The sequence below is a fragment of the Silene latifolia genome, chromosome Y, assembly GCF_048544455.1.
Source record: "Silene latifolia isolate original U9 population chromosome Y, ASM4854445v1, whole genome shotgun sequence".
NCBI lineage: Eukaryota > Viridiplantae > Streptophyta > Magnoliopsida > Caryophyllales > Caryophyllaceae > Silene > Silene latifolia.
The window spans coordinates 12,119,068-12,146,799 of record NC_133538.1 but is presented as its reverse complement, the minus strand read 5'-3'; positions in this window follow the sequence as shown (position 1 = coordinate 12,146,799).

Below are 27,732 nucleotides of genomic sequence, written 5' to 3'. Positions count from 1 at the left end.
GATTGGACTCGTGTCAAAGGTTCGGTCAAACACCGTCACGTCATAAATGGAGTCGGCACCGAGGTACCACACGCGGTCACCCCGTCCTGTTGAGTCGATCTTGGTCTCGTCCTCTGTGTTGTCTGCGTTCAGTCTTGGAACCGTGTCGGATTGAGTTGTAATGTGAACCGTTTTTCTGCCTCAGAGCCATGGCCCCGTCTTCTGCTTCGTCCAACAACAACAATGATAACAACAGAGATGTCACAACTGATCAGCTAGCCAGCCTGCTTACCGCTCTTAAGGTCACCCTGGATTGCGTCGAGACCCGTATCGACGCCCTAGAGAACAAGGAAATTGGGGAACATAATACCTCACCTCTGACTGAGACTGAAAAGAGGCTGAAACTTTTGGAAGAACAACTCCTAGCCCGGGGTAACAACATCCACCTTGAAAATAACCGAAGGTTCGAACCTGTTGGGGACCAGTTACCTGACAACTTCACCCTGACTGATGTGCCTAAGTTCAAGGGAGTGGAGGACCCACTCAACCACATCCGTGCTTTCAAAGACTACATGGCCATTAAGGGGGTCAAACAGGAACATTTTACCAGGATCTTCCCATCCTCTTTGAAGCCGATTCCTCGCCAATGGTACTACTCCTTGGACCCGAAAAACCTTACCACCTGGGATGAGATTGCAGTTGAGTTTGCCAAACAGTATGCCGACAATGTCGAGATCCAGGCCAACACCCATACTCTCGAGGTGTTAACCCAAAACGATAAGGAAGGATTCACTGAGTTCCTAACCCGTTGGAGGAGGTGAGTACTCAATTGGTCAGTAAGCCGAGTGAATCAACTCTGGTGGAAAAATTTGTCAACAACCTCCGCCCAGTTTATGCCAACCTGCTGAGGTATCAGAATATCAAAACTTTTCAAGATCTGCACATTCTGGGGACACGTATTGAGGATGACCTCCGAAAGGGTGTCTTAGCAAAGACCACCGGCATGGTTTATCAAGGATCCACCTCAACCGGATCTCGCCCTTACGGTCAGACAAACAAGATTGATGAGGTTAACCTCGTCGAACCATCTGCCAAGAAAATTGAACGCCCCCAGAGAGTGTTCACCAACATAGGGTCAACTTATGCAAGTGCCCTGAAAAGGCTCATGGACCAAGGGAAGCTACAACCAATCGGGCCCACCCCGGACCCGGCCGATGCCAAGAAATCCCGATTTTGGAACCCCAACGCCTATTGCCAGTATCATCGAGGGAAAGGGCATGATACCGAAAATTACTTCAAACTCAAGCACCTCATTCAAGACATGATTGAGAAGAGAGATTTGCATATACCCCCACGAACTAAGCCAAACAACAAGACGAATCCTCTAGGAATTCACGCCATCTCTGACGATGAGCCGACCCTAGACTGCTCTCATCTCATCTTGCCAATTGACGACGAGGTGAATGTTCTGGAAAAGGATCCTTCAGACGGAGTGTTTGTGTTCAGTGCTGCCACTATGCTCACTATGTTTCAGCAAGTTGAGGAGGCCATTGCCAGCCTTTCTGAGAGAATCACCCGACTCGACGACGCCTACCGTCGACTCATCTTCAATCCCCCGGCACCACGTCCGAGGGAGAATTCCCCAAGCATTCAAAACTACCCACCCCAGGATGGATTGCTCCCGCGACCATTCTGGCATAGACCCCAAGAAAATCACCTTCAAAATAACCACCTTCACGAGAATTACCCTTAAAATAACTACCCTCAAAATAACTACCCTCACAAAAATCGCTCTCACAAAAATATCCCCCACAAGAACTACCCACCGAGGAATACCCCTCCAAGGTAACCTCGAGACCCTGAAATTAACTGCATATGGCGGGATGATGTTGAGGATGTCTATGTCATCCCGGGGAAGGAAAAGCGGACGAAGGAAATCGGACATCTCACCCGGTCCGGACGCCCCTATCAGAATCCGAGCAACCCAGCGGTCGTTCCAACAACGAATGACCAAGTCGTCCCGGAAGTGGACACTCAACCAAAGGCTCCCGAGAACTCAATCCTGAAACAGCTCCAGAAAGCAAAAGCCAAGATCTCAATTTGGCAGTTGATCGCAATGTCTTTTGAGCACTGACAGGCCTTGCTGCAGGCCTTGGGGAAATTAACCGTGCCCTCCACCTCATCTCCAGAAGAAATAGTGGCACACATGACGAGAGACTCCCCTGATCTGAGTAACCTGGTCGTCTTCTCCGACGAGGATATCCCCCTGTTCGGAGCCAATCATAACCTGGCCCTGTATATCACCGTACAATTCCTCCAGAAAAATATACCGATGGTCCTCGTGGACGACGGCTCCGCCGTGAATGTCATTCTTCTCAAAACTGCCTATAGGCTGAGCATTAAAGAATCTGATTTAATCCCAACAAATCAAGGAGTACGCGCCTACGACGGCACTCGTCACAAGGTCGCTGGGCTAGTCATTTTGACCGTCGCAACCGGACCCTTAAAAAGACAAACCAGTTTTCAAGTGGTCGACATCGACGCGTCCTTCAACATGCTCTTGGGACGTCCCTGGATTCACGTCGTCAAGGCGGTCACATCAACGCTCCACCAAAAGATCAGGGTCCCCTAAAACGGGAAAACGATCACGATCCCCGGTTCCCCAATCAAAGCAGTTATGAGAAGAGGGCTAGCCTCCCAAGCCATTGAGGAGGATGACAATGAAATGTGGGATTTCCAAGCTGTAAACGTCGTAACTGATGAATCGGCAACCTCTGATGGTGACCCGTTCACCAACCTCACGATCAACCGTATCATGATGCGTCAGAGTTATATCCCGGGTTTGCCGCTCGATCCAATAAAGGACCCATTGCCTCCCTTGAAACAGGCTAAGGTCCCCAACATTCCCTTTGGGCTGGGATACGAACCTACTTACGTAGACATCCAGGAGATGAACCTCCTAGTCCGAAAACTCAAGAAGCACGGAGTCATCCTCCGTCCATACCACCTGACTCTCAACGGACACTTTATCCCCAAGGAAGAGTCTGAACTCTACCACGCCTTTCCGGAGCCAATCTATGACTCTGTGGCCAGGGCTAGATACCCAGGAGTGGAAGTCTTCCAGGACTGCTACTTTATCCCCGACAACATCGAAGCTGCATCAACCGAGTCCAAACCGTCACCATGCCTCGACGGACAAGCTGTCACACTACTCTTTGGGGAAGATGACGTCAAACGCCTCGACTATGAGGACATCATCAACATCGCCCTGAAAGACAATCAGTTTGATCCAACCGCCTTGATCTCCAATACTGACCCGAAGAAAGCCACCCAGGGCTGGAGGAAGACCATCAAATGGACCGATCGCCAAGGCCGCATTATCAAGATCACAACTGGAGAAGGCCCTATGTTCAAGGAGGAAAGTGAAGAAGGATCTGAGTCTGAGTCTGAGTCGGAGTCAGAGTCTGTTATAGCTCCTAACACTCCGGAAGTTCCAGTCAAGGTCCCCTTCCCACTATTTTATCACAAAGTCGTGGCTGATTCAGAGGCTGAGTTAGCTAGGGTCACCCCCACTCGCATGAAAGGTGACAACCTGGAGCCTGTTCCAGGGGCCACTTCTTCTGTTGTATCGCCTCTGACTAACCACGAGATGTCTGTCCTCTCCGAGCTTTTCGCTCGTGTCAACTTAATGAACGCTAAGTTTGCTTATGACTCATCTCAATTTAACTCCAATGCGATTCTCAATGATTATGAGGAATTTGACTTGAGTGACTACCCACCTCACTTAGCCAAAGAACTTGACAAACGGAAACCAGAACCCCCATCATTGAGGAAACTGAGCCTATTAACGTAGGAACCGACAATACACCTCAAGAACTTAGGATAGGGACAACCCTGGACCCCTCGGAAAGACAACAGTTCATTGACCTCCTCCACGAATACAAGGATGTGTTCGCCTGGTCTTACAGAGACATGCCTCTTTGACAGAGAAATTGCAGAGCACCGGATACCCATTAAACCCGGAGCTAAACCTGTGAAACAGATGCTACGCCGGATGCGTCCTGAGTGGGCCTTAAAAATCAAAGAACAAGTGGACAAACAGTTCAAGGCTGGATTCATCAAAGTATCTGAATACTCGGATTGGGTGGCCAACATTGTGCCGGTACCAAAGAAAGACAGACGAATTTGGGTTTGCGTCGACTTCAGGGATCTGAACAAGGCAAGTCCAAATGACGACTTCCCTTTGCCACATGTTGACATTCTGGTGGACAACACTACCGAACATGCTCTCATATCATTCATGGACGGGTATGCCGGGTACAACCAGATTAAAATGGCTGAGGAAGACATCCACAAGACTGCATTCACTACGCAGTGGGGTACATATTGCTACACGGTCATGCCTTTCGGCCTCATCAATGCCGGAGCAACCTATTAGAGAAGCGCTACCACTCTCCTACATGATATGATGCACAAGGAGGTAGAGGTATATGTCGATGACCTAATTGTCAAATCAAAAGAACGGGACGGCCACATCAATTCCCTCCGGAAATTCTTCGCTCGTCTGCGGAAATATAACATGAGACTAAATCCTCAGAAGTGTGAATTCGGGGTCACCTCCGGAAAACTCTAGGGACATGTCGTCAGCAAAAGAGGCATTGAGATTGATCCTACCAAAATCAAAGCCCTTCAACAAATGCCTCGGCCTAAGAATGAGAAGGAGATTCGGGGATTTCTCGGTCAGGTCCAGTACATCAGCCGGTTCATTGTCAAGCTCACTATGATTTGTGAACCAATATTCAAGAAGCTTCGTGCCTCCGATCACACCGATTGGGACGACGACTGTCAAAAGGCATTCGACAGGATAAAGGAAATCCTATCCAAACCTCCTGTCCTCATGCCACCTCAACCGGGGATTCCTCTATCCCTGTACCTAACTGTTACCGACACAGCCATGGGAGCAATGCTAGCACAAACAGTTGGCAAAGAGGAGCGAGCCATCTACTACATTAGCAAAAAGTTGATTGAGTACGAGACGAGGCATACCCAACTGGAAAAGACATGCCTTGCCCTAGTATGGTCAACAAAAAAGCTGCGGCATTACATGCTCAGCTACTCGGTCCGCATCTACTCTAAGATGGACCCGGTCAAATACATCTTTGAAAAACCGGTACTAAACGGAAGGCTGTCTAGGTGGACACTCATGCTGTCTGAATTCGATCTCAAGTTTGTACCCCTCAAGGTTATCAAGGGAAGAGCAGTCGCCGACTTCCTAGCAGAAAATCCCGTCAACGAGGATCTAACGACCGATACATGGTCACTTCCTGATGAAGACATCCTTTGTGCCGACTCCGACGCATGGGACCTGTACTTCGATGGTGCATCTAATCTGAGAGGCTTCGGGGTAGGAATCCTTCTAATTTCACCAGAGGGAGAACATGTTCCGATCTCGGTCAAGCTAGACTTCGCAGTCACCGACAATGCCGATGAATATGAAGCATGCCTCATCGGCCTACAAGCAGCCATCACACTTGGCATCAAGAGATTGAGGGTCCATGGCTATTCCTCACTCATCATCAATCAGGTATCCGGATCATGGAAAATCCGATCTGATAGCTTAGCTCCCTACCGAGCAAAGATCAATCAAGAGGCCGAGTTCTTTGACCAGGTCGACTACTTCCACTTGTCGCGAGAGGAAAATCAATTTGCCGATGTCCTGGCAAAACTTGCCGCGCTCGTCAACATACCTGACGACATGACATCGATGCCCCTATGTGTCGAGAGAAGGAGCGAGCCAGCTCACATTTGTGCCATTATCGACGACGAGGAAAGCCATGATGAACCTTGGTACCAAGCCATCCTTAATTAACAGACCAAAAACGAATTTCCTCCCAACTCTGATCAAAGAGGACAAAGAGCCATCCGTTTACTTGCGTCACAATTCGTGATAAACCAAAATCAACTCTACAAAAGAACATCCCAAGGAATTCTCCTCCTTTGCATTGACCATCACAAAGCCAAAAAGTCACGGGAGAGGTCCACGACGGAGAATGTGGCCCTCACATGAGTGCAATGATGCTTACACGGAAAATCATGCGGCTAGGTTACTACTGGACAACCATGGAAGCCGATTGCCGTAACTACGTCAAACATTGCCACAATTGCCAAATCTTCGCCAACATAGAACATATACCACCATCCCTTTTATACACCATGACGTCAACCTGGCCATTCTCAACCTGGGGCATCGACATCATCGGGAAAGTTAACCCGGTAGGCACCAAGGGGCATTGCTTCGTCCTTTTCGCCATCGACTACTTCACCAAATGGGTGGAAGCGCAGTCATATGCAGTCTTGACTGCCAAACAAGTGGCCAAGTTCATTCAAAACAACATCATCTGCCGATATAGGGTACCCCTTGAAATCAACAGCGATCAAGGCTCTCACTTCCGGGCGGAAACTCGGGCTTTGCTGGACAAATACAAGGTCAAACGACATCGATCATCCCCCTACTGTCCCCAAACCAACGGAGCGGTGGAGGTAGCGAACAAAACTCTTGTTACCATTATCAAGAAAATGCAAGACAACTACCGCGATTGGCCGAGGAAACTCCCATTCGCACTCTGGGGATACCGAACCTCCATTCGAACACCGACAGGTGCCACACCCTTCTACCTAGCATACGTTATGGAGGCGGTTCAACCGGTGGAGTTAGAGGTCTCATCTCTACGCATCCTACTGGAGAGTCAAGTCTCTGAGGCGAAATGGACCCGTCTTGCACAACGTCCAACTATACCAACGACGTATACAACGGGCATTCAACAAAAAGGTTAAACCCAGAAACATCCAGGAGGGCGACTTGGTCCTCAAGTCAGTTCGAGCACCCTTACCCGTCGATCCGAGGGGAAAATTCAAACCCAACTGGGCCGGGCCATACCTGGTCAAGAAAATACTTTCGGGGGGCGCAGTGAGACTGAGTGACCTAGATGGGGAGGACTTCACAAACCCGACCAACCTAGAACAACTCAAGAAATACTACCCTTGAGCCCTATCAACCAACAACCTAGCCTAGTTTTGCAACTAGCAACCACCTCAACCCTTTTCAAGTCAAGTTCCTCAATATGTTCTGATTTGAAATTGCATGTTTTATCGAGTCTAAGCTGTGGCACCTTGCCCGTTTCGAATGTCCTTTGATCCGTCAAAGGCAACGTCCATTTGCACTACAAAAACAAACCCCCTGAACTACGAGCATGGTTTGATTTCACCTCTTCAGGTGAATACGTAGGCAGTCCCTCTTATGCCTGAGGGATACAATCACAAAACCCAAATCAAATTCACAAAACACCCTGAACTACGATCATGGTTTGATTTCACCTCTCCCGGTGAATATGTAGGCAGTCCTTTCTTACACAAGAAGGATACAACCGTCCCCACAATCAAAAAACATTACCCACATACAAAAAACATCCCCATCAAAAAAAAGAAAGGGAAAACCATTCCCTTTCCCACAAAAATATAAAAATGAGCCTTTCTCCCTTTCCACAAAATACCACTTTCCCAAGTGCAATTGTTTAGGACGATTCAAATCGAATTGCCTTCACCGAATGGATGGAAGAAACAAGCGTTCACAATTTTCGACACGGGCAATCCTCTTATTTAATTGATAATGGGAGGAATTACAATTTCAAACAACAAATAAAGCACGACGAGTCTACAACTTGTCAAAGCTATGGTGTCCACTAACACACCTCACATAGTAAAACTAGCACAAAACACACAACAACTAGCTAGTACAACATAATACAATCTCACAACAATAATACAACATAATAATAAAGTGGGTAATGGAGGTCTTCACTCTTCCATTCTACCCTTGCCTTTTCCTTCGGGGTACATCTTCCCCTTGTTCTTCTTGTTCGCCCGCCTAGCATGGACTTCCTCCTCGGAACGGATCCTCAACGGATCTAAGACAGTGACTGCCTCCGGTCTAGAACAAGACCCCATATTCGACCCAAGACGAGCCAAAGCACGGCCCACCATATTCTTAGGGCCGGAACTCCTCCTCTTCGGTGGTCTCATCACATCGGGAGTAGCTCCATCAACATACTCCTCAAAGAAGGCACGGTTGGCCTTGCCAACCTCTCGGTACTTCAAGTCGACAACCTCGTCCTTACGGAATTTGGATCTCTCTTCCAAGGACGGAGCACGTGACCATTTGACATAAGCAGGAGTCACCCATGTCGTGGCAACGGGGTTTGGCACCTCCCAAAGCGGCCGAGTGGCCCACCACCTTTCGAAGAATTCCACAAGCTCGGAGTTCCCGAAAACATTCTCTTGGACAAGAGTATCTTGAGCGGGCACCTTTTGTTGACACCCCATTTGCCTCATGAGCCTTTCGGGATAAATGAAGGAAACAACCTTCAAACCCACCACCATCAAAGAACGAGGACTAGCACCCGAAGCGGGAAACCCCGTGAAGGACCTCATGTGCCACCACGGCACCACCCAACGGATATGAGGACCACCCTCCTCCGCCAATCTTGTGGCCTAATAGGCCTCGGTGGAAGAAAAACTATCCGAGTACAACTTCTTCCTCATGGTAAGGTGACGAAAGGAGTAAGAAGAAGGATTAACCAGAGGCTCTACATACCTTAGCCTCTCCAATAGCCACACTTGGAGGATCCTTGGCGATCCAAAAGAGGGAGCTTCTCCACAAGAGCCTTCCTTGTCCAAAGCTTGGATAATCTCTCCAAGCACCAACCATGATGGATCTCTACCCTGCTCCATTTGCTCAATCACATGGATGAGGGTCATGCTACCATGACATCGTGGCCCCTCCTTCTTCAAGACATCAACAAAGAGGTACACATGGACAAGGCAAATTGCAAGAGCCTTTCTCCTAGCAACCTCCGAGACATTATCATCTAACCGATTCGAGAAGATGTTGATAAGAGCCAACATATCCACACCATGTGGAGCAAGAAGAAAGTTGACTTGGCTTGTTGACAAGCCCAACATGGAACGGAATTTCTCCTTGTAGCACAACCGAGTCGGAGGAAGCACCGGAGCACAAACCGGCCACAAACCAATGACCCCAACTTCTTCGGCAAGAGGACAAATCTCACCTTTCGGGAAAATGAAAACATGATGTTTCGAATCTCAAAACCGAGAGCATGCTTCAAGAAACGAAGGTTGTACCTTGACTTGACGAAGCACCAACAATTGACCAACTCCCATGCAATCGAGTTGATACTTCTCGGGAGGCGACAAATCCCGGCACCATTGTCGCAATGCGTTCTCAAAAGCATCCACGAAATATTTTTGTGGAAGAAGAAGAGGTTTTGTAGAGATGTTTTGTGTTTCGGATGATGAAACGATGAAGCGCAAACGTCCCTATTTATACAAAACGAGCAGCGCATTTTTCAGAAAAAGAGGAGAGCCGACTTCCATCGCCAAGACGGTCGCGCCTCTTTGAGGCTTCTCCGGGATTCCCGCTGTTGACTTGTCTCTTTCAACATGTGTTTTCTCCTGACACCTCAAACCTCCCGCCGGGCTGCTCGCGCCTCTTCGGGATGATTCAGGAAATTTTGTGTTTCTTCACACTCACATTTCCTTGTTTTCGCGTTTTACGAAATCCGACACGGTTTCCATGACGCAGCTTTAAACATGCGGATTTTTCTTTCTTTTTTTTTTTTAGGGGGGAAGGGCTAGTCGCCCCGATCCGCGACGGATCGTTTCCATGTCAGTCGAAATTCTGAAAATTTTTCGCTTTTTCGCAAAACAAAAATCAAAATCGAAAATTGACAACACAACATCAATTTTTCCTCAAAAATTCAAGCACTCACAAATTCGAGTCTTGACCTCAAGAGCCAAATATACTCGCAAAAATCCCTTTTCTAAAATTCTTTCCTGACGGTTTGAGTTTGAATTTTTCGAGTCAATTTCAATGACTTCGATGCAATTTAATTCACGACACGAGTTAATTGCTCAAATTTTCAAATCAATTCCTTTTGAATTCCAAACGTGACGATTTATCACGGAATTTTCAAATTTCATTTCAAAATTTCAATTTTAATTTCAAGTCATCTTGGTTAATTTTGGTTTTAAATCAAATGCTTTTAACGTGTTTACGTTTATGCCTATATGCTATCTGTTGCTTGTTTTCTACACTAACGATGCAGGAACTAGTGCAAAGCAAAAGGAGGGTGAACAGCAGACATCGCTCCTACGAAACACAACACAAAAAGCCAAAAATCACAAAATAAATTAGAATCCAAAAACACATATATACAAACCGCCTCACGCAAAATGTAAATATGTACAGGCAAGAGTCCAAGACACGGACAAGCTACAACAACTACTCGACGTCTCTCGTCGGACCAGTCCTAGTCTCACAAGGAGTCGCCGCAAACGCAGACACCACCACCAGCTCAGACTCCCCCTCCGGGGAACTCTCCAGCGTCTCACGCTCCATCTCGACGTGAAGCTCCTCCGCTGTAGCCAACTGATCCTTCAGAGAGGCAATCTCCGCGTGTCGACTCCGCAGCTCCTCCTCATGACGCCTCAAGTCTTGGTCCAGACGGATGATCCCCAGCTCTTGGCCTGCGATCGTCGACCTGGCTGCCTCCAACTCAGCACGGACCCGAGCAAGCTCCACCGGATCCGCTGCGCCCTGCCAAACACAATAACAGATCCTCAAGATCTAAAAACATGAAATACAACACCAAATATACAAAAACAATACACAAAACGTACCTGATAAAGCCGAGCCTCCCTCGTAGCCAGGTCACTAGCCAGCCAGCGCCCTCCAGCGGTTAGCCATCTGCCACAAGTTCTGGTGACTAACAGTCGTCACCTACAAAACAAAAATGTCCTTCAATACAATGTAAGGCAAAGTATAATTGGAGAAAGTGTTCAAGTCAGGAACTCACCCTCAGAACAGACAACCTCCACTCCATGCCGGCATCGGCCACCGCGGGCTCCGGTAAGCGCAACTGAAGCTCCTCGCCACCCAGCCCCTGAAAAGTGGTCTCCGTCGGCAAAGCTGGGGGCTGGGTCCTTATCAGCGGGTGAAATCCCTGCCATTTGGATCTGCATAAAAAATGACAAACCCTCCTATCAAGGGAGGCAATGAAAACAAAGACAAGAGGAAAATATACCTCGATCGGGTACCAAGCAAGCCTCGATAACCGGAAGGTGTCGTAGTCGGCGTCCCGCAACAACAGCTCCTCACCTCCTCGACCGTGAAGGTTCTCCTCAACCTCATCAGGAGTCAACTCCAGGAACAACACCCCAGGCGGGTCAACCGGCACGACGAAAGTCTCGGTAAAGCACTGGCGAACTAGACGCACGCCCAAGTACCAACCCGGCACAATCGCCGTCTCCAAGTACAGGCGCAGGGAGCTGCGAGGTCGCAAACGCTCCGTGACGGCAGCCGGCACACCCGTGTAGTGCTCCCAAGGCCGCCCAACAAACTGCACTCGAAACAAAGCTACTCAGCTAACTGGGGGCTTCCTAAGCTACCTAATCATCCTATCTCTAGCTACTTCTATAAAGGAGAAGGGAAAGCAGAAACTTACATCAGCAACCCGAAGCTTGTTCACGCGACGCCTGCAGTCCTCGTAAGTCGACTTAGTCGACTTCTTCCGACCCACCGTCCAACCCCTCACAGCAGGGTAAGACGAGGGAACACCGTCCGTAGTACCCGGACGTAGAGGAGTGAAGTAAGCAGACAACCAAGCATGTAATCAAACACAGCAAACACAAATTAGCCAATTTCTCAAAAATTCCCAAAGTCAAAATCAAAATCAAAATAAAAAAGAAACTACCACAAAACAAACGCTCGTACCTCAAAGATGAGGCAGGGACCAACCAGAGCAGGAGCACTACCCGCTCCCACTGTCTCCGGACACACCGCCGCGTGCAAGTACTGGGTAAACCTCGCCAAAGCCGGCGTAACCCAGTCAAACCGACCCAAAGCGTCAAGGTCGGCAAGAAGAGGAAGCACCTTGGTCGACAAGCGCTCGCCCTTGTCACCAAAGTACGTGGCACCCAAGAAATACCACAACCACAGCCGCACCTCCTCCGCGTCGGCCACAGCCTCTGCCTCCGGGCTCGCCAACGGCGCCGGAGCAACACCTGCCACCCTCTAAGTGAAGTGGTCCTTCACATATGAACTCGCAATCAGGTACGGGGTGACATCGGAAGGCTCCGGCAAAGCAGTACCGATCAAAGCAGTGACCGCAGGAGAGGACACCCTCTCCGGTGTCATGGTAAACTCAATGGGCAGCTCACCACAGGGAAGGCCGGTTACCATGGCGAAGTCCTCTAAAGTCACGCCGACCTCCCCAAACTCCATGTGGAACGACGACGTCGTGTCCCAGTACCGATCCAACATGGCGCGGATCAAACACAAGTTCGCCCTAATCGAGGACCTGTGAATGTCCCGCCAAGCGGCCACCAACGGCCCAAACGCCGACCTCTCTATCAACTCCCTCGACCCGGCTCGAAGAACGTCGTAGAGGCCCAAGTAGGTAGAGTAGCCAGAGAAAGTCCTCATGGTGCCGATCTCCTGAAATCAAAAACAGACAACGTCAGAATGCCTATTTAGGCTCGACACTTCAAAAATGAATGACAAATTTTAACCGGGGAATGCGACTCACCATGCCCTCGTGAGCACGGTAGGAAAGGTGCCGGTCCAGTCGAAGCAACAACTGGCTACCGTCAAAATCCTCGGCCCACTCTGGCGCCGCCCGTAAAAGCAACCCCCGAGGGGCCGTAACTCGCCTGACTCTCCAGGTCGCGACCTCAGCGTCGTCCTCAGCCGTCTCCGATCTCCGCCTCTTGTGACCGCGAGACTCAACGTGGTGGATAAGGCCCAACTCAACAACCCTGTTGACATCCCGCAACGACCGCCTAGTCGCCCGAGGACGTCGCTCCCTCAAAGAAACCCTCCTCCCGGAGGTACTCGCCTCAGCCCCAGTCTGAGCTCTACCAGCACAAACAGCCCCAACAGCGGGTTCCGCACGCTCCTCGACGGCCCCTGAGGCCCAAACAGTCTGCTCAGGAGGTCTCTCCTCCTCAGTAACGTCCTCCACGACCACGGCGGGCGTGTTAACCGGAGTACTACCCGGGCCCGGCCCGAACAACTCCTCAAAAGTCGCAGCCATGAACCCGGCCTGCTCCGAACAGTCTCCTAGAAGCAAAAAAACGTAAGCCGAAATTTCGGCATTACGACGGCATGAAATGGATAAATCCAAAAACAACAACACAACCTGCAATGCAAAAGCAAGGGCAATCCCGCCCAAAATCCAACCAAACAAAACGTTTCACAAAAAAAAACACAAAAACGACTCGCCCCTCTTTTCAAGCAAAAGACGAGTCAAAACCACAAAAACGGCATTTCAAGACCTATACAAGGTCTGCCAATAACCCAAAATACATTCCCGACACAATGGGGATTTTTCTGCGGCTCAAAAAGGCAATTCATACGCTAATTTGAGGCCGAGCCGGTCAAAAATTCAAAAACAACCGCAAAAAGGCAAACGTGATTTTATCACGCTTCAACACGACCTAAATTACCAATAAGGTCCATTTCAAGGCAAACTGACTCAATTCAAGCCCAGACAGGCGCTTATTTGGTCAGACGTAAAACCGTCGCAAAAGGCAAAAATTCAATTTTGCTCGCAAACATCCAACGAAGGTCCTTAGATGGCAAATACGGGTTTTCCCAACTACAATGCAACCTAGTGGGACCCACTACCCAAGCAAATAAACTTGGCATTGTGAAATGAGACGGTTTCTCGCCTCAATCACGTTTTTCGAGCCTAGGGAGCGGGAACGGGGACCAAAATGCAAACTAAAAGCACCCCTATACTCCTAAATAGGTTTCTAACCTAATGCAAACATCAATTTCACTCGAAATTGGCCCAATCAAAAATGCCCAATTCGATTTTTTTTGGGCAAAATCCGCCCTAATTCAACTAAGCTAACAATCAACAAATTTGAAAGGATTCAGGAGGAAATACTTACCTTGAGATGACATTTGTTGACAATGGCACAAGTGAAAGCAAGCTTGAAGGTCCTTTAATGGCGATTTTGCGGGATTTTGAGGTTGAAGATGAATAATCATCTGCAGCTCAACCTCGCGTCTTTTTAACAAGAAATAGGGAAGCCGGCTTGCATCGCCAGGTGGCTCGCGTCTAAACCAGGCCTCCCTTTTGCATTTCAGCGAAATTTGGGCTTTGGCCCAATTTCCCACAACAAACTTCAAAATTTTCGTTGATGATATGAATGTCGTCATTTCCTCGAAAAAAACAAATAGCGAAAATTTAAAACTCGCTATTTTCAAGCAAACGGCGATCAAAACCGCCAACTTCAAAAAAATATTAGCAAAACTCAAATTTGCTATTTTTCTCCAAATTTTGAGCAAACGGCGATCAAAACCGCCAATTTCAAAAATAATGGCGAAATCAAAATTCACCATTTTCTTTCAAATTTTCCAAAATAATGGCGAAAATTCAAAAACCGCTATTTCAAGCAACGACAATTAAAATCGTCAATTTCAAAATAATAGTTGGAAATTGAATTCCACTATTTTCACCAGAAATGTCAACGGCGGCACATAAACCGTCACTTCAATTAATAGTGAAGATTCCAAATTCACTATTTCTTTCAAAATGTCAACGGGGGCACATAAACCGTCACTTCAATCAATAGTGAAGATTCCAAATTCACTATTTCTTTCGAAATGTCAACGGCGGCACATAAACCGTCACTTCAAACGCTATAGCAAACTCAAATTTGCTATTTTCCTTCAAAATTAGAACAAACGGCGATCAAAACCGCCACTGCAAATTCAAACCGAAGGGTGAAGATTCCAAATTCACTATTCCTTCAAATACCAGCAGGGGGCTTCCTCGCGGAATCCGCTCATTCCAAAAACAGTGATAGTGAGAATCCATACTCGCTATTTCCCCAGCGACATCACGAGTTCGATACTTTCAAAACAAGCCCATTCGACGCAGCTACTCCCATGGTCCATTAACCGACCATACCACTGGCTGGCGAGCCTTTGTCCGCAACCTTTTCAGTCACACATCCCGAAGATGCCTCGGGTACATTTCCTTACCTTTTCAAGGACACACCCCGAAGATGCCTCGGGTACATTTCCTTGTCACGGCTGGCGAGCCTTACAATGCATCGCGGCTGGCGAGCCTTACAACGCACCACGGCTGGCGAGCCTTATAACGCATCGCGGCTGGCGGGCCCTCCTCACATACGCACCATGGCTAGCGAGCCTTTGTCCGCACCCTTTCAAGAACAGATCTCGAAGATGCCTATGGTACATTTCCTTGTCTCGGCTGGCGAGCCTTCCAACGCATCGCGGCTGGCGAGCCCTCCTCACATACGCACCATGGCTGGCGAGCCTTTGTCCGCACCCTTCCAAGGACACATCCCGAAGATGCCTCGGGTACATTTCCTTGTCTCGGCTGGCGAGCCTTACAACGCATCGCGGCTGGCGAGCCCTCCTAACATATGCACCATGGCTAGCGAGCCTTTGTCCGCACCCTTCCAAGGAGACATCCCGAAGATGCCTCGGGTACATTTCCTTGTCTCGGCTGGCGAGCCTTACAACGCACCACGGCTGGCGAGCCTTACAACGCACCGCGGCTGGCGAGCCCTCCTCACATACGCACCGCAGCTGGCGAGCATTTATCCGCAACCTTGCAAGGACATATCCGAAGATGCCTCAGGTATGACTCCTTCTTATGGCTGGCGAGCCTTTGTACGTAGTCTAACGGACTTTAAACGACCTGCACGGACAGTCGACAGACTCTAAAATGTTCCCGACGACAGGTCCTTGACTCATGCCCTCGAGTCGCCTCGGTGTCACCCTTCCCGAAGGCAGGTCCTTGGCCCGAATCCTTTCGAGCCGCCTCGACGTCGCTTGGGTCTTCAGTTTGTAATCTTCGATTGACCTGGGGACTCTACTTTGACATTCGCCCTGTCCAAGCCTCAGTCAAAGTGGGGACTCTGTAGATACCCAGTATCTGCTGAGACCAACAAACACCCGATGATTATCGGACTACAACATATTTTGGGATCGCAGCGTTTGATCGACAGTTTATGTACAACTTTACGTCGGAAAACTTAAAACGATTTCGAAAACAAAACATTTCAAAGCATTTCAAAAATACCTGGAGTGTTTAATGCACGACGACGGGGTCACAATGACACTAACTAGATTCAAAACCGACACCAGACCAAAAATCGACTCGAAAATTCAAATCCCGACTCCAACAACGAGTCAAACCGAGTCAACCACAAAAACAAAATATCTTCAAGCCTTCTATGCTAAGTTTTCCCGGATTCATGTTGGTCAAGTACCAAACATGTGACTACAAAACCTAGGATAGAACAAATCATGATTGCGTCTGTTGTGATAGTGACAACACAACTTGAAGACCCGCGGCATGGCTCGCGCCTCTTTGAGCAGCCCAGGTGGCCACGTCGCTCAAAACTCACACAACCACTCATTCTCCTATAAATACCCCTCAAATGCCACCCATTTGAGACTTACGCGAGTGTCCGCCCCCTCTTTTCTCCCTTAAAATTCTCGACTCGACTTCTTAAGTCACAACCCGACACGTATTTACGACCTATCGATCGTAAATACAAGCCTTACACATTGTTTGGTACCATCATCGTGCATTAAATCACTTGTCCGACCACTTTGACCACTACACCATCACTAAACTTTTAAAACACTCTTTAGTTACCAAAACGGTTTTAAACCGAGTTTTTTCCGATCAAAGTTGCTACACTTACGTCGGTCACTCGCCATAACCAAACATGTAAGTATGAGGGTGTAAAAATCCTCTTTTATTATGTTTTCATTTGTTTCATGACTTTAACATGCTAAAACATGCATAACATGAACCAAAACATGGGATAAACGAGCCAAAACCGATTTTTGGTCTAAGGCAGAAGCCCCTTAGGTCACCAAATGGCTCTCGCCTAAATGGGGTGCCCAGACCAGAGATCAACCGTGTTTGTTCTCGTCATTTCCCTCAACCCATTTTTCATTTTTGTAATCGGTTTTTACCATTTCAAGTATTTTCGAAACCTTTTTGTTTCACTTCACATGTTTTAACCATAAAGCATTTTTCACCCTTGGTTCTTCATACCATGACGGTTAAATCCGTGTTTCGGTGATAATATTTGGTTAATGACATTTAAAAGGTATTTTAAAGCCTTTTATTTAATTTCTTCACATTTTTCAAACAAACATATTAGTCACCAACACAAAATCATCCTTGGTTCTACATACCATGCCGGATTTTAACCCGGGTACGATGACGAGTATCGACTAATTACATTCAAAATGGACTTAAAACAATTAGTCCATAATTATTTTTCAAAACTATTCATGTCAAGCTTGTCAAACCGAACCCGACACCGAATATTATCAAATAATGATGATTATTCGAGTCTAGTTCTTCAAATCAACAAATGCGGTCTAAACGACCCTTTAAAAATCAAACCGGGTTCAAATACCCATTTTTAACACGTTTTATAAAGTTTTCTAAATAGTCAGAACACGGTATACAACCGTTGGCTAACCCGCGCCTCAAGCAGGTATTTTCTTTCTCATTTTCAAAACCAGAGGGAGGCCCCTTACACCGCCGGCTGGCTCGCGCCTCTTATAGCCGTCTTGTACAGGGCCTGTTCCCTTCCTGCATTAGTCCAGGACGATCTCGACTCTGGTTGACCCGGATATAGGACGGATCAGATGACTATTCAAACCATATTTGCAAAATGCCTTACTAAGACAAATGGATCATGTTATGCACCCTAAACCTAATACGGTAAATGGATGTTTAATTTCCGTCTTGCATGCAAATCAATCATTAATCCAACTCGACATCGTATACTTGATACGTGGATTAAATCAACCGACTTAGAAAGCTTTCACATGTTAGGGTTAAATCATTGGATGTGCATTCATGCATTTAAACCGTTTTATCAACTTTTGCATTCAACCAACCAAGATCGATCAGTAGAGGCCACTAAACGCGGGCGGGATTGGATGTCTGATTAAAGGGCTTCCCAATACGTACCTTCACCTCTTACTCAGAAACTTTGGATAGTGGATGACCTTATCCAGGGCGTTCGAGAGTCATTCTAGAGATAGGATGCTAAAGAGGGACGATTTCCTTATCTTTAGTACCTATGTCAAAACGCTGCTTTGTGCTTCGATTTGACCGAGTTATAAAGTGGAATTCGAATGGGTTCCAGGCATCCCACAAATGCTTGGTGGCGACTCCGAACATCTCTAATCGTTTCGAGAACCTTACCGAGACGAAACCGACCGATCTAAAACGATCCGGTCGAAGGCATCTTTACGACGCCGAGCGTGGTTTTCAAAAGACCGCTGCATGCCCACAGATCGACTGGACTTGCAGGTGGCCCGCGACTACAGACCGGTAGGCAGCCCGAATCCGCTGACAGAGACGTGGCCCATGACTACAGGTAGCTGAGGTGGAAAATCGTAGTGGAAAGTTAGGCAGTCCGGAGATTTTGCAAACTACGGGTGTGCATGAACAAATTTGTGCCATACCTGAGCAGGAGGTAGTTTGTGGTAGATGCGGTACGGAGGGTCATGACCCTATTACTTGTATGGCAGATGTAGAGCGCGTCCGTGCCTATCAAAAATTCAAGCAAAGAGTTCCATTCTCTAAGCTATATGAAGATTTGACAACAACAAGTACCTCTAGCCTTTCTAAACCAATGCCACAACCAATTGATTCATCCTCTACAAATGGAGAGCTCACAGAACTAAAGTCCCTAGTGTTAAACTTAACGCTTTAGTTCGGAAAGAAGTCCGACAAGAATGAAAACTCTATAGAGGAGTTGCAAGATTAAGTTGCGCGTCTTTCATTCGCGCAAAGTCAAGTGAATCAATCACCTCCATGTGACCTGGTCAATGCCATGAATCTCCGAAGCGGTCTTACTTATGATGGACCAAAAATGCCGGAAGACGGGCTTGTGACAGCTGATGAGACCCCGAATATTGATTTTGAGGATGACCATGCTGAACATCATCCTACAGCTCGATCGAGTGATATCTTAACTCGATCGAGTGATTTATCCAACACAGGCCCTTGATCGAACATAATTCCAACCCGATCGAGAAATGCCCCAATTGAAGAATTCGATCGAGGAGATAATTCCTCCCGATCGAGTAACTTGGCAGAAAATACTGTTCGATCGAGTGATTCTGGGTCTCGATCGAAACATGTTGAAATTGAAGAACTCGATCGAGAGGTGCATACTCCTCGATCGAGTGCTTTTCCTGATGAGACTGTTCGATTGAATGATATTAGTGCTCGATCGAACACCAGTACCAGCGGAGGGTCAACTCCAAAGTCTAATTCCACTACCGTGACATCTTCCCCTGCTGTGGAGGTGCCACGTTCTGAGAAAGGTAAAGAGAATGTCGCGAGCCCGCTTATTTCTACCAGGGTTCCTTATCTAGGACGTCTGAAGGATGCTAAGGTCGAGCGACAGTATGGTAAGTTTGTGGACGTTGTCAAGAATCTCCAGGTAACCGTCCCTTTTACTAAACTTATTACCCAGGTACCTAGCTACTTACGCTAAATTTATGAAAGACATTGTGACGCGTAAGAGAGAGATTAGTGAATTCGAGACACTTGTATTTATGGAAGAGTCTAGTAATTTACTTCTTAACAAAGCTCCACCGAAAATGAAAGACCCGGGTAGTTTCTCTATTACCTTTACTATAAGGAATGAAGTGATAGACAAGGCCCTTTGTGATTTAGGAGCCATTGTCAGTGTCATTCCTTTTTCTGCCTGCAAGAAGCTTAATATGGGTCACCTTAAAAGGACTAACATGACATTACAGATAGCTGATAGATTTGTAAGACGACCCTTGGGTAGCTTAGAGGACGTTGTTTTGTTACCTATTCTTCCCTTTAATCTTTTTTGTTGTTTCTTTCTTTCATATCTTTCCTATGTCGAATTTTTGCAGTTTATGTATCGTTGTTGCTTGTTCAATGATTATGCATAGCTAATTCTCCCTTGCTAAGACATAGGGGAGCCATGAGTTTAAGGAAATTATGAAATAAGTAATTAGGTTTGATGCAAAATTGATCTATGTTGTTAATCGTCACATATAACTGTTCTTTTCTATTTGAGTCGACGCAAATAGGTAATTAATCACGGTACACCTTGACCTAGATCTGAAGATTCGAAAAGTTAAGACCTGTAACGAACATTAGGGCACTCTAGTGAGGGCGAAAGCTAAGATAATAGTGTTTTAGGGCGGATTGAGACCGGAAGGAGATATCCATTGCCTTGTAGATTAAATTTGCATTGACCTGAGACCTTAGATTACATTTCTTGAGAATCATGGTGAACCGACTGTCTTAGTTGTTTTATCCGTACTTGTTTATCTTCAACTCTCTTGCTCTCTTTCTCTCCTTTGACCTTATTAGATTACAATAAATGATTAAAAATCCCCACGAACTGGTTACCTTGACGGACTTAGTTGAGCTGACATTTTCCCATCTCCCTGTGGAGATCGACCCTACTTACCACTGACTTCTGTTAGTAGTAATAGGTAATTATTTTTGTTACCTGACGACGGTATCAATTATGTTGGAGACCTAATTTGAATTAACTCGGGTTACTTATGATTAAACCTCCCCAAACAGAAACAAACACTATTACTTGTGAAAAAAAAGGAGGTTTGGTCATGAGTGACCATGCATGAATGCAAAATGTATTATCTAAATGCAACTAACTACATGAGCTATCTATATTATACTAAGGGGTTGTTTGGTTTACTATGGGAAGATGATGTTCCTAGGAAGTTAAGTTCATGTGAATTTGTAATTCATGTGAATTGTAAAAATGTTGTTTGGTTGTCATGTGGGAAATGAATTCATGTGGGAAGTTGCACTTACCAAGGGGGGGCTAGGTAAGCAACTTCCTACATTATGGAGGAATTGATGTTCCTTGGGAAGTTCTAATTCCTATGAAATGGGCAACCAAACAACATCATATTTAAGCAATTCATGGGAATTTCTACTTCTCATGATTTAAGAGGGTAACCAAACAACCCCTAAATGTGATGAGCTAACTAAACTATTATGATGCATGATATCACCTTAGATGAGAGCTAATTTAAATTAACTCCTAATCAACTACATGGGAATGATGGTCATTCAATTTTCTTATTTGATTTTTCTCCATGGGAGCAAAAATAAACACCTTGATAAGGCTAAGGTGCACACCTCCCGTGAAACCGCGACAAAAAATCAATAAAGAGTCCAACAAGACACTTGAATGTCATTATTCATGGTATGAAAAATCTTTGACTTCCCTAAACCGAACAAGGCACACCCTCAAAATTGAGGTTCATCCTTAACAACCCAAGGAGGAGTTAAGACAAAAACACTAAATGCATATAAGGATTAAAGACATGGGTTAAAATATCTTACAAATGGTGGTTTGAGGGAGTTCTCCACCAAACTCATGTCTTGGTTTCTCTAATGACATAATCCATACCACTCAAATCATGTAGCAACCGATCAAAGGCTTGAGCATAAGCCTCAAACAAGCAAATATAAAACCATGACCATTTGAGCATAAAGAACACCCACTTACTCATCCAACGATCTTTGCGAAAGGTCTTCCTACCCATCTTGGCACTATCTCTTGGGCCTTCTTGATGGCTTGAACCTTTCATCTTGCAATGTTATTTTAAGAATGGGAGATGGAGTGGTCAACTTCTCAACATTGAGGTCATTCATGATTTCACTCTTGTCAATTCCTTCTTGACCCTCTATAGAACTCGAACCATTACCGAAGAAGAGAGCTTCTATTTCTTCCAAAATATGGTCAAAGTTACCAACATCATTGTTTTCCTTACGGCTTCTCAACTCTCCAAAGATGGCAAGTTCAAATTCATCAACCTCCACTTCCTAAGGTTTGCCTTCTTCCTCACAAGTGTCAATGGCACACACTTGTTCCACACGAGCTATAGAAGAAGAGTGTGGTAGGAGATCTTCCTCATCATCTTATGTATTCCAAATAGGATGGGTAAGGATAGTGAATGTAAGTTGGATTCAAGACGAAACTTGGGCACCATAGTCATTTCACAACTATCCCCACACTTGTCTTTATCATCACTATCCTTTTCAATTCTATCCTTCTTCCAATGAGGATCTTCGTCGAAGGTGCTTAGATCACAAGAAATACCGAGGGCCTCACAGGGAGTTTCCCACTCATTCTCCCTTGAAGTGAACTCTTGAAAAGGGGAGAGCTCATTCACATCGACTACCACACCATATTCAATTATAATTCATCATCTATACTTGGTTCACAACCAATCATGCATTCCCCCACCTTCATCATCACTTTCCTCTTCTTCACCATTGAGCTTTTAGGAGGCTTCCATTTGGGCAATTTGATTGCCAACTCCTCACCATGGATGATAATTTTTTTGACGACATTGTCCCTAGCTTGGCTCTCTTCTAATATTTGCATGAAGAAGTTTTGTTTGTCTCTTAGCATTTGGAGAACCACATTTTGAATGTTAAAGTTATGCTCATTTTCTTATTGTGGGTAGATGGGAAATCGGTTGTGTTTTGGTTGTTGATTGTAGGTGGCATTTGGCATTGGTTGTAAAGGGGGTTTTGGGAGGGTGGTTCTTGTGGAATTTGGATGTGAGAGATTTTGTATGAGAAGTTTCTGGGGGTGATTTGGGCTTTCATTGTAGAAGTTGTAGGATATGGGTGTGTTTTCTTACTCAACCGACCCTCTCCATTCATACAAGTCATACCCATTTGCTCCACTTTGCTCAAACCCTTCTTGTGCCATCATCATTGCTAAGAGAAGGGAACAACTACAAACAAGGAAACTACAAGAAAACTATAATACCCCATATTTTAAGGCATGGTTAATGGTTAGTCAGATGGTGGAAATGTTAAAATGTGTTTTCAAAAGGTATTTAATAAATTATAGTAATTAGAGAATTATATTGTGAGATGTAAATAAAATAATAAAATAATAGTGAGTCGGGAGTTACGAGTTGGGCGTGTGATTCTCGTGTAAGGCTAAAGTAATTGGTTAATATGACAATACTAATAAGTAATAAGATAATAATACTACAATAATAATAATAATCATAATAGTATTTACATATTATAATTAGGAAGTTTCCTTCCACCTACCTTATTACTTTTATAAAAGTAAGGAGAGACCCATCAATAAACCTTATTCACTCATAAAATTCACAAACACAATAACTCACCAATACGAGAGAGAGAGAGAGAGAGAGAGAGAGAGAGAGAGAGAGAGAGAGAGAGAGAGAGAGAGAGAGAGAGAGAAGGAGATCTAAAAGGGGAGAAAATAAAGGAGATTCATCTTGTATTATCACCTCAAAGTAAGAAACCGTCTCATAATATAACTCATTCTTTATTATCTCTGGTAGGCTTGTCGCACACCTAACAAAGATACCCTAAACTCGACTAACAAATGAATGTAGTAAGGTAAGGGTCATACAAAAGGAGACGGGAATTGCGCTAAGAAATTGCTATGAATAGAAATCTATCAAGGTCGATTCAATTGGTTTGTTGGTTGGGTTTGATAATTTGAAAATAAATGATGTAAATATAATATGATAAAGAAGTCTAGGGGAGTCGGATCACACATGCAAGTACGTAAATGTTCATGCCAAAGCGAGGAATTCTTAATAACAAAAATTGTTTAGGTCTCTTGACAACCACCTCTCGGCCTTATTGGCAACCATAGATCGGGTCCTAGAAAACTCTCGTTATGACTAGGTCGTTCTACTAACACATGATTAGTCTAATCTAATTCCGTACCTCTCGACTTATAGAATGAATTAAGAAACTTAATCAATGATTTATGGCCACTAAATAAAGATAAATCAAAACGATGCAAATATGTGATAGAAACAATTTATTGATATCATAGCATCCTAATTCTAACAATTACACGAACTATTTATGCATTGCTTCCCTAATCCCTAAACAAATGTAATACTCACTCATGATGGAAGTATAACTAATAACAATGTATGAAATGATAAACATGTTAATAATGAAATTATCACTAAATGAAATATTATAATTTATTAATAAACTAAATAGAAATAACATATGAATTAGTGAAATGCTAAAGATGAGAAATGTAGTATAAAATGCTAATGACTAAAGTGTAAATTATAAGACAACGATAATGGAAAATGCAAAAACAAAATAAACTAGAATCGAAATTATGGAAACGAAGAACTTGGAACTTGAATGAGGAGAATACAAAATGAAACCCATATAACTTGATTAAGAACTTTTATTATTAAGAACCAAATGCTTAAAGTAAATTTTTTAACAAAAGGGAAATTCTTTACAATATGTAAACTAATATGAAACTTAAAAGAATTTTTGTGTTGCTAAGAGTATATTAGAGTGTAAAAGATGGTAAAAGAGATGTAAAAGAGATATCCTATAATGATGGATTAAGGCCCCTATTTATAGTAAAATAGGGGCAAAAAGTAAACAATCAAGATCAAGGCAGCCCCGATTGGGGCTTGGCCACCCCGATCAGGATCATAGGTATCGGATTAATTCTCTTAAATCTTGATTAATTGCTCCAAGGGATCCAAAGTTCATGTTTAATGCCTGTTAATACACCCGGTTAATTGCACATTTGGGCATCCTAAGAACATCTCTAAGCTTGACTTTTCCATTTGCTTGACTTAGACTTTTGCTTGGGCCAAATTCATTTATTCATTTATTCATCAATTCAAGCTCCATGCTTCTTACTCGGGCTTGGAAATTACCAAAACAGCCTTCCGCGGTCATGCTTAATCTTTTAGCTTCGTGAACTCGTGTGCTTGCTACGTTGACGGGTGTGGACAAGGCCCTCGGGAACTGCGTCCGCGGGATCCACACCTGACATAATCGACTCGAGGTTCTTTCGAATCGAATTAAGACAAATTAGAGTCGCCACCAAGTTTTTTGGGAACTTGGAACCGTTCAAGTCAACTTTACACCTTTCATCGAAAAGCATAAAGTCAATCGACTACGAGTGATTAAAGATAAAGACTTGTACCCTATATCACTCGATTTGAATGACTCTCGTAATCCAATGGTATTTAGACGGATCCACAAACCATAGATCTTGAGTAAGGGGTGAGGGTACGTGTTGGGAAGCCCATAAGGACACCCAACCCCGCCCGTCGATAACGGCCTCTACTAAGTCAAGTGTCGGATTTCAAACAAGGTCATAGCTACTACGATGTATGATATGCAAACGTTGTTTTAACCCTATCATGTGACAACAATTTCTATGTCGTTTTAGATGCAACTAAACTAACTTTGTCAAAGTTGTAATTTAGCATGTGGGTTGATTGAGCTAGCAACATTCAAACGAAACAAACAAGGCTTGAAGGGGAATGGGGGAGCCGTTGGGATCTACCTATTACAAACCAGGCATTTCATGCCGACGCAACAACAAATTAAAGATACAACTCGATCTAAATATAATTGCTACATACAACGCAATACATGACACCACACACGGCCGTTTGGCCTAGAAAACCGTGCACATGAGGGGTGGCCCACGGCTCACATGACCCACGGCCTTGGGTCACTCCTCGTAATGCGTGCTCGCGCTTAATCTCATCGAATTAGACATAGGGCTACGCACCAAAGCATGCATTAGCATAAACCGGGCCATGTTGCTTTAGACAACATGCGGTTTACTACGCTCCTACAAGCATTGGGGAACAACCGTCTAACCAAACAAGACCAAGGTTTTTGAAGAGGTTTTGACTCAAAAGAAGAAAACTAACTCGAAAATTACAACTCGATAAACCAACGATAAATTACAAACAATAAAACAACGAGAAAACAAACGGTATAAAAACAAAACGAGAAAGGTAAAGAAAACGGCCACCTCACGGCCCAAACCAACGGCCACCCTCACGGCCAAGACAAGGCCAACCTAGTCCCTAAGTTAGGTTCATTGGTTAGATCGAATGTTTGCGAAAAGGGATAGGAAACAAGTTAGAAAACGAGTTAGAAACAAAGTTGATTGATTGTCGCGCAAAGTGTGTTTCACACGGCCTAAAGGGTCCAATTAGGTCAGATATCATAAGATTAACGCTTACTCGTCGAGTGTTAATAATAAGGTGCTAATCACGCACTCTTATACTAGCGAGAAATTAGGTGAAAGAGAGAGATGCGTTCAATTATTTACAGAATTGTTAGTTGATTTTTAAAGCTATGTCGATGTACCCTAAAGTGTCTAATTAGGTTATTAAATTGATCTAATGTCATCTAAATAAGTCATATGTTAACAATCAGAGGTCGTACTAACATGCAACGGGTCCTAGGGTATGTCGATTTGGCCGAAACAACAAGGGGGTCGAAAGCGACGAAAGTTAGACAACTCGTTTTATTTATGCCCTACCTTGAACACGAGGATATGTAAATGAGACGGGGGTGTACGACCGACTGATGTAGCGGTTTCTTTTCCCATCTCAAGTCAACGCGGGTGTTCATGGTAGTACTTTAACTCATACTCGGACTAACTAGTTTCATAGTTAATTTAAAACAATCGATAAACAAACGAAAAAACAAGCAAAAAAAGACAATAAAAAACGAGCATAAAACAAACGAAATAAAAGGAAGAAGAGGAGGATTTGATGCACCCTCAACCTACATGTATCGTTGACACCGTCTTGGGTCGTAATCGATGGTAGATTTTATCTCGAGAGGCCGTCGTCGACGAAGAATAAAGCAAACACGCGTTTTGGAAACTTTCTGGACAGCGATTTTCAAACGATGATATCTCCCTCGTTTCACGACGAAAATTTGATTTAAAAGATGTTTTGGAAACTAGAAAGAGAGGAGAACAGGGATCTTAAAGCAACCCCTGCTCGTTTTGGGTTATTGGGCACGAAAAACGAGCGCAAACAGAACTGGACAGACAAGAAGAAACCGCGAAAACAGAGTGTTATTTCACTCTGTTTTTCGAGGGATTTCGTGTACTCTCAAGGGCAATTTGGCTCGTAAATCTTTGTCTAATGTGTAGATGGATGTTATGTGGTTAATTAGGAACAAGAAACTCGAGGTTTTATGAAGGTTCGATGGAGGAACGAAAGGGTTTTTGAAGAGGACACACAAACAGTTCAGTTTGTGTGTCGGTTTTGTTTAGGGTTATTGATTGTCGCGCAAAGTGTGTTTCACACGGCCTAAAGGGTCCAATTAGGTCAGATATCATAAGATTAACGCTTACTCGTCGAGTGTTAATAAGAAGGTGCTAATCACGCACTCTTATACTAGCGAGAAATTAGGTGAAAGAGAGAGATGCGTTCAATTATTTACAGAATTGTTAGTTGATTTTTAAAGCTATGTCGATGTACCCTAAAGTGTCTAATTAGGTTATTAAATTGATCTAATGTCATCTAAATAAGTCATATGTTAACAATCAGAGGTCGTACTAACATGCAACTGGTCCTAGGGTATGTCGATTTGGCCGAAACAACAAGGGGGTCGAAAGCGACGAAAGTTAGACAACTCTTTTTATTTATGCCCTACCTTGAACACGAGGATATGTAAATGAGACGGGGGTGTACGACCGACTGATGTAGCGGTTTCTTTTCCCATCTCAAGTCAACGCGGGTGTTCATGGTGG